We start from the raw sequence: 9,124 nt of genomic DNA, 5'->3' as shown, positions 1-9,124 counted from the left end.
TTATTCTTCCAGTTCATCATTTCACTTGTCAGATTTAGGTTTTTCACACAAACAAAACTTTATATAATCTATAATAATTCTCAACCAAAAACAAAAAAGGAAACAAAAAAACCCCAAAACACAGTAGTACTTCCACCAAAGAGAAATTTCCCCTCAAAGGTTCTCAGATGGTTTTATTTGGATAAGTGTTTCTGGCCCAAATAGACAAATCATATATTTCACAAGAAAGAAATGACACAAATTTTTGAAGGAGAACTTTGTTTTTTTTATCCGTCCTACTCTATTCATCATCTCACGGGCCCTCGGACTTATTTTTGGAGTCCAATCTAAGCTAGCTATAAAGTAGTTCAAACTAGCTCGACCTCAAACACCTACAACAGTAAACACCAATGCATCGGTATAAACAAACTGATAATGTTACATATAATCAGTCACAGAGTCCATTTTCTGCTGAATTTACCTTTAATACTTTAAGTAAATGTTTATTTTTACTTCAAGATAAGTTCACCCGTAAGTGAAAATGCAGTAATTATCTGCTCACCTCCACGCTGAAGTCGGGTAAAGTTTTGTGGCTCCAAAAAACATTTAGCATTCTGTTAAACAACTGAAGTAGATGGGAACTTGTTTTAAAAAGTAAGAATACAACTGAAATGGCTCCATACAGCTCGTCCCCAGAAGCCCAGAGATCCCAAATAGATTTGAATAGACATTATTTACACCTTCAACGTGTGATCAAGCTCATACACCAACTTCAGAAGGAGTGCAGGCTAATACTTCTAGCTTGGCAGCTACAGTGAAGATTTTTGGCTTTAAGAAGGGTGTAAATAACGTCTCTTCAACACAATTTGGGACAAACTGTATGGTTTCATTTAATGTTGTTGTTTTTTTACATTTTTAAATAAGTCTCTATCTACTTCAATTGTTAAGGTGAACGCTGCGATGCTGTTTTGTCATGAAGCTCCAGAAATGTTTTATGGACTACAAAACTTGACCCGACATTCTATCAGCATGGGGCTGAGTAGATAATGGCTGGATTTTCCTTTCTGGGTTAACTTATCCTTTAACTAAAGGATCTTCCACCAGTGGCAAACACACCAGCGGAGTCGTCTTTCAATCACTGGCAGCTCAGTAGCAGAGAGAAAACCCTTCTGCTGCGGTTTCCTCTGTTACGACCATGATTCAGACCTTCACTCTGACTCAGCGTGACAAAATTCCTTCGTATCACTGACACAAAAAAATGCAATCAGACTCCACCTAAAGTATGTTTATATTTAGCTCTGACTCATGGCCGTGGATAAAAATAAACAAACAAACGCCGAACATTTAAATGCCTCTCTAATCAGACCAGATAGATCGGGCTCGGCTGAAGAGTCTGAAGTCATCCGACCATGACTCTCGGTGACTCCATGTGCCCGGCCGACTTGCTGGGAAGAGTGAGTAAACACGTTGCCTTGTGTGTCTTCTCGCTTTCTGGATGGACTTCCAGTGAACCGGCCTCCGCTCGCTGCCTTCCTCTCCCCCTCCCTTCCCCATTTCCTCTCTCTGTTGTTGAGTGCTGTGTGTCTTTTTCCAAAAGACCCCCAATCACTTCACTTCAGTTCACTTCAGCCCGGTTTGGTAGTCTTCACTGACACGTTGCCAAAGCAGAATTAACACTGAAGAATTGAAACAGAAACTGCTAGAAGGTTAAGTTACCGACATAACCGCTTTTCTTTCCCCCTGTTTATCTATTTTAATTCTATTAACTGTAATGACACTCCTACATTTCACCCTTCTCCTCCTGTACATTTTCTTTTTTCAGGTCAAATCCTTCGTGTTCCCTTTACTTTTCTTTCCTTTTCTTCTCTGCCTCCGTCTGAGTGTGCTGACACAGTCACAATGTGGCCAGCACCAGTTTACACAGCTGGGAAGCCAAAGCTCTCTAAACTCTGACAACACACACACAGACACACTCACACACACTTTAATACACACTGCAAACTCAAGATCCCTTCAGACTGGGTCAATACAAACAATCCCTCAGTCTCTTGCTCTCATTTTATCCCTCACACAGTCCCAAACACTGGAACACAAAAGGAGAAATCTCTATTGGACACAAGAGTAAACACTGTACAGCTGAGTGGTAGAACGGTGAGAGAAGATACAGACAGACTGTTTATCAAGTCACGTCATTAAATTTTAATTTCAAAAGTCTGTATACACATCTACATTAAAGCGGATGACTTAAAATTCTGCTCAAATATTCAATTTAAAAGAATAAAATAATGGGACATTATGAACTTATCGAGTTACGTTTACGTTAAGATGACTGTTGATTGTTTCTGAGTATGTATTCCTGAATTAAAAGGGGCTATATGTAAAATTTTGAGTTGGAAACATTCAAAAAACACAAAAATTATCAACAGAATGTGAATAAATAGCGGTTTTGACATTATGATGTCTATGTTTGGTGTTGAAGAGATATCGATTTAAGTTAGCATGCTAACCAGCTGACCACAGCGCATCCTGGTCAAAAGCTCCTGTGCAAGCACCGTAAACACTAACACTGTCCTCGTCCCCCAGCTCTCAGTCTGACTTGTTAGCTGCATGGCTAACTGAGCTAACTAGCTAGGGGTAGCTGCAGTTAGCAGGAGTTAGCGGTTACTCTGGTACAAGTATACAATCCTGTTGTTGGTTTATAAAGCACTGAATGGTTTCGGGCCAAAATACATTTCTGATCTGCTACCACGTTATGAACCATCCAGACCTCTGAGGTCATCAGGCTCAGGTCTGCTTTCAGTCCCTAGAGTCAAAACTAGACATGGAGAAGCAGCGTTCAGTTACTATGCGCCACACATCTGGAACAAACTCCCAGAAAACTGCAGGTCTGCTCCGACTCTCACCTCTTTTAAATCAAGGCTGAAGACCTTTCTGTTTGCCACAGCCTTTCACTGAAACAATTTTAAGTCTTTGAACTGCACTGTGACTTTTATTTTTTCTCTATTTTAGCCTACTTTCCTATTTCTTAACTTGTTTTAATGTTTTGTTTTAATGTCTATTTCTTAACTTGTTTTAATGTTTTGTTTAAATGTCTATTTCTCAACTTGTTTTAATGTTTTGTCTTAATGTATCTTAAATGTTTTACTGTAATTGTATGCGCCTGTAAAGCACTTTGAGTTGCCCTGTGTCTGAATTGTGCTATACAAATAAACTTGCCTTGCCTTGCCTTGCCTTGGTAATATGCTTCCTCCTATTCTATTTATTTTGAGTATGAATGGTGGTGGCCAATTCTCACATATTGTACCTTTAAAATGATTCGCGAATAGAAAAAGGTAAACATAGAAGGGCCGGCCGTCTGTATCTACAGTAACCTTTGTTTTTATTAAGAAAGGGGCAGGTAATAAACGTTTTTCTTCTTCCTGCTACTGTGTTGTGCACGGAATCTAAGTATATTGAGTAAAAGTATATCATGTGTCTTGTACGTTTGTTTTGGAAATCATTCATTATGAAATGAAAATGAAAAAGTATTCTGATCATTTCAAGATAAAAGTAGCAATACCACAATAAAATATATATATATTTGACAAACAGTGGTGGGCATTAACTAAGAACTTGAATTCAAGTACGTATACTTACGACACACATGTATAAACTTGAGTATGTCTATTTGGTGTTACTTTGCTTCACAACATTTCAAGGGGAAATGCTGTACTTCATACTTCTTTACATTTATTTTTACATAGAAAACCTTCTGACATGCCTTCAAATATAAAAGATGCAGTATTACACAAATAATCTACTCAGTAGTATAAACAATATCTAAAATTGGCTCCACATTGATGAACATCGTTAAAATGCTCTGACGTATTGATTAGTAATAATAATAAAAACAGACTAATATGATATTATAGACATGTATTACACAGTGAAAGGAGCTTTACTGTAGAATAAGAACTTTTACTTTCTGATGAAGTTATTTTGAATTCAGGACTTTCACATATAGCAAGGTCACTCTGTGGTATTTCTTCTTTTATATAAATGGATCTGAGTACTTCTTCCATCCCTGCTGATTGAGGTCAAGCTACTTCTTACCACTTCATATTCCATCGACTTATTACATTTTTTAAAAATAAATTACATTCAATAGCTGTCAAATACATGCGCTGGAGTAAAAAGTACTTCATTTGCCTCTGAAATATAGTGAAGTCCAAGTCCAAGGTGGTGTAACTTGGAGATATTCAAGTGAGAGAATGTCAAAAGCCTGCTTAAGTGCAGGTTATGTTCCTAATTACATTATAGAAGAAGCCAGAAAATAATTAATGAAATAGTGTCTCTGATTATACAACTACAAATGCATTTCGTCTTCTTGATGATGACACAGACAGCAGTTGAGTTTCCACGTCTCCACACTGCCCCCTGCTGGTCAACACGTGAACACATCAGACACAGTGAACTCAAAAATATGTCTTTATTTTCTCTTCTCGCTTTATTCTTGTCAGGGATTATTGTCAGAGGATTAGCACCAAGTAAATCCACATAAATCACATCAGATAAATAGATTGTTTGTGTTAAGATTAGTTTCCTGTCTTGCCATTGGCTGTAAGTGTTGCTGCTGCAGTGCAACCAGGGCCTTTTCCTGTACTGATGGTACACCACTCCCTGGCTTCGTGGACACACTCACTGAGTAGATTTCTGAGGGAGCTCTTGTTGACACTGAACAGTTACTCATTATCTGTGTGAGGAAGAGAACAGAAGGAGACGACTGACACTTTCTCTGGGTCACTGATAGGAAGGGGAAAACAAAAGAGGAGGAGGAGTGTGTTCCTCGAACGATATTTTCATTTTACATTTCCTTCCCTTTTTTCTCCTTGTGTGATTGCATGTGTGGATTATGTACGTGCGTAGATGTGCATAAGTGTGAGACGGTTCTCTGTCAAAGGACACGGCCCTACCACGGCAATGTTAGTCACCGGCAGCCTCTTCCCTGCTCAGCACAGCATCACTGACTCATTTCACCCACTTACGCAATGATATCTCCTTTGTTACATAAAGATCATCAAGTATTTCTGTCATTGCCAGTAACACTGACAAATCACTGACACTTTTCACTTTGATGATTAAGAATCATACATTTGGCATTAACATGCAATGTCTGCGTACTGCACTAATGGGATTATCAGTTAAAATATGCAAGATTAACTGATCAAAGGTCACATTTTCGATCTATAAACAGCCTATGAAGCATTTCAATAATGAAGACTCTCCCTCACTTCATTTCCATCATACCAGCTGTCAGACACTAATGAATGAGAATAGGTAGATGGATGCTCTACCACAGTGGTTCCCTGCCTGGGCGCTGCGACTTCCAACGACAAAATTGCAAGACAGTTGAAATAATTGAATTAGATATCCAACATTAATGTTCCTTTATTCTTTTATAATGTTTCAGGCCTCGGGCATCTGTGACCAGCAGTGGTGAGTGTCTGGCAGACTTTATTTTATTTTAAGTGGTCATATCCAAAACATTGAGACCCACTACTCTACCGAACCAATCCATGATGTGAAACTAGCAGGGTCCATGCCAATCTATCTTGCTGTTGCTTCTGTCATTTGGTTCCTGCGTAGTAGCCATCTGGACCCAAAGCTCAGGGCTCGGCTGCAAAGAGACCAGAATCTGTGGATCAAACTCTGCTGCTTTCTGATTTTACACTGGAGTCTGTTTCCTAAAGTTATGACCCGTCTGATAGAGGGCTTTTTACTGTATGTTGTGATTGTCTGGTGAGACAACTTTCAAAGAGTCAGTGGTACCTTATATTGTCACCTTAAAGGATAAGTTCACCCAAAAAAGAAAATTCAGTCACTATCTACTCATCCCCACGCCGATGGAAAGTCAGAATGTTTATAGTCCACAAAATATTTAATATAAGTAGATTTAGAATGTATATTAACTTTTTAAATGTTTGAAATGTCTCCATATGGATGTTATTTACACCCTGTTTAAAGCTGAGATCTTCACTGTAGCTGCTATTATAATATAGCATGCACTTCATTTAAAGTGGATGCACAACCTCAACCACACATCAAGGGTGTGAATAACATCCTTTCAAAACAATCTTGGATCTCTGGGGCTTCGGAGACTTTATGTGAGCTGTAAGGAGCCATTATGTTTTTTTTTTTTCATTTTTTTTTTTCCATTTTAAAACAAGTCCACATTTACTTCAGTGTTTTAAGAGAACGCCACAACGTTGTTTTGCTGTGAAGCTCCAGAAATGTTTTGTGGACTATAAACTTCACCTGACTTTTCATCAGCATGAGGCTGAGTAGATAATGACTGATATTTATATTTTTGGGTGAAGTATCCCTCATATGTTCGCTGATTATCACCCAATATATTATGATATATAATGTTTAAAGTTTGATAATGCACTTGTAGTTTCATTTGAAATGACACTGACGCTGAACAGTGTGCCGGCTCAAGTAAGGTTCAATTCTCTGCAGGTTGATTTTCATACAGTATGGAAATGAGTTGAAGGGAACATCTGAACCAAATAAACACAAGGGCATGCTTCAGAAATGGCATCTGTCCGTGTGTGTGTGTGTGTGTGTGTGTGTGTGTGTGTGCGTGTGTGTGTGTGTGTGTGTGTGTGTGTGTGTGTGTGAGCATTCGGGTGTATAGCAGTGAACGGGGAACCAGGAGAAAGAAGCACAGGAGTGATGAAGGAGCAAGGGTAGGACTTGATCTGATGAATATTTCAGATGTTGTCCCATTAAACCACTACTACTATACACGCACGTGCGCACACACACACGCACATATAACACTCATGCAGGTCAAATAATGACACAGACAGCCAGCATTCCTCTCTAACTCATGCTGCTTGCTTATTATTAATAAACTGTAGGATACTGTGGCTCAGTATTTCATTATGAATACAAATCGTCCTGTTGCAGAACACAAATTTCCCAGGCCAGCTTGCAGTTAATGTGGTTTGTTTTGGCACATAAAAGTCTGAGAGCATTGTTAAATGTAATAGATATGGCTACATTTCATAAAACACCAGCACTGCTCTGCACAGCAGCAGGAAAAAGGAAGTAGAAGAAAACGAGGAGGAGGAAGAAGAAACAGTAGTCCACGCATCCACAGGCAGCTTTTCCTTCTGTCTCGGTTTTGTCCATTCTAATTAAATACATCTTGTATTTGTTATTACAAATTATGTATTCATATGGAAGTATGTACAGTATATGAGCTGACAAAGTGCGTGGGCACACAGATAATATGCCTTTTGAGAGAGAGAGAGAAAGATAGAGTGCTTGTACAGCATTCCCCAGGCCAGTTTCCTGACACTTATTTACATTTCATGCAAATAGAATGTAAAATATTTGATTATCTATTTTATTTTCCATTTTGATCAACAGTAAATCATTATACACACTAGCATCTATCATATTATATAAGCTCTGCTATTTGACAGGCCCCATAAATGGAAAAAAAGCTGTGCAATCCAGTTGCGATTCCACTTGTGACCAGCAGATGGCAGCACAGCATCTATGAGGCGACATTACCCGAGAAAACAAGCACGTAAACGAAGCATCTTTTAAAGGAGTTAACTTGTAGGCATGAGAATGATATTAAAAAAGGTGGGGCCAGTGTTGCATGAAGCAGGATTAGCAATAATTGTTAACTGTAAGTTTTTATTTGATTAAATGAGAAGGATTCTTGAGAGCTCACATCTCAAGCCAACAGCAGGATATTAATATTTAAATAGATTTCCTTTATGCCTGATAATCCATTTCATCCTTCCTTCATTTCTCTGCCTTACCACGTCACCTATAACCTCCCTCTGCACTCCCTATACCCGCCTGTTTCTCTCCTCTACATCCCATCCTCTGTCAGATCCCACAGCGGACAGGAACTATAAATCAGCGAGCAAAATTTCACTCAGCCAGTGAACTGTGGGAGCCAACACACCCACAGAGTGTCCTCTACGCGATTAAGGCTCAAACCTCAGAATTATTGGGAGGCTGCAGCTCCTTTCATGTTTTAAAACCGTTTAGTGAACGTCACAGGGATTATTTTCAGAAGGTTTAAGGAGGGAAAAGTCTGTCTTCCATTCTGGGAGAAGGTCATGTGAACAGCTGCATTTAGTTTACGCTGGCTAATCAGCCGATTAAACAATAATATACATTACTTAATGAAAGCTACATTCGAGCCACACACAGATAGAGTTCAGTTCGTTTGCTTTGCAGGCCGGGGATCTCTTCTTTCCATTTGCTTCTGTCTCCGCAATGCCAACAATCCAATGATAATCTATATTACTGTCAGAAGATAGGTCAGATCTGTGTCTGGTAATGTCGCAGAGTGAGTGAAAACGCAGAAACAGAGAAGTTGTTTTATTGGTTCAGCCCAGCGCCATAACTGAACGAAGAACAGCCTGTGTTGAGGACATGAGTAATTCATTTTTTTCAAAAATATTTAACATATAAAATCTGAAAGTCTAAAGTGGACATCTCATACATCCTACAGGCTACATGTAATGTATGACTGATGCTCCCAGATGCTAACTAGCAGGACCAGCCCACTGTGAATGTGTGAGAAAGAAACACTCCAATAATCAATAACATCCATTACTGTCCTGCTGCTTGGCAAAGGCGAGCTGTACTCTCAAGTGTGTGTGCGTGTGTGTGTGTGTGTGTGTGTGTGTGTGTGTGTGTACTTGACAACTGAACCAGGTTTTATACCAACAAAGTGAGGACACTTTTCGAAAGTGAGGACATTTCGGCCAGTAAGGGTTAGGTAAAACTGTGTGTGGGTGTGTGTATGTGTGTGTGTGTGTGTGTGTGTGTGTGTGTGTGTGTGTGTGTGTGTGTGTATGGTATGTGTATTTGTCCTTCCTACATAGTGATGACCAGAACACGTTTTTATACCAACATAGTGAGGACACATTTGTAAAGTGAGGACATTTTGTCCAGTTATGGTAGAAGTACAAGTGTGCATCTATGTGTGTGTGTGTGTGTGTGTGTGTGTGTGTGTGTGTGTGTGTGTGTGTGTACGCGCGCGTGTGTGACTAGTATTGCTACATGGTGACGACTGGAACAGGGTTTTTACCTACAAATCGAGGACATTTTTGGAAAGTGGGGACATTTA

This window comes from Pagrus pagrus (genome assembly GCF_965226575.1).
Source record: "Pagrus pagrus genome assembly, chromosome: 6".
In the NCBI taxonomy this organism is placed as follows: domain Eukaryota; kingdom Metazoa; phylum Chordata; class Actinopteri; order Spariformes; family Sparidae; genus Pagrus; species Pagrus pagrus.
Note: the sequence above shows the minus strand (reverse complement) of the source record.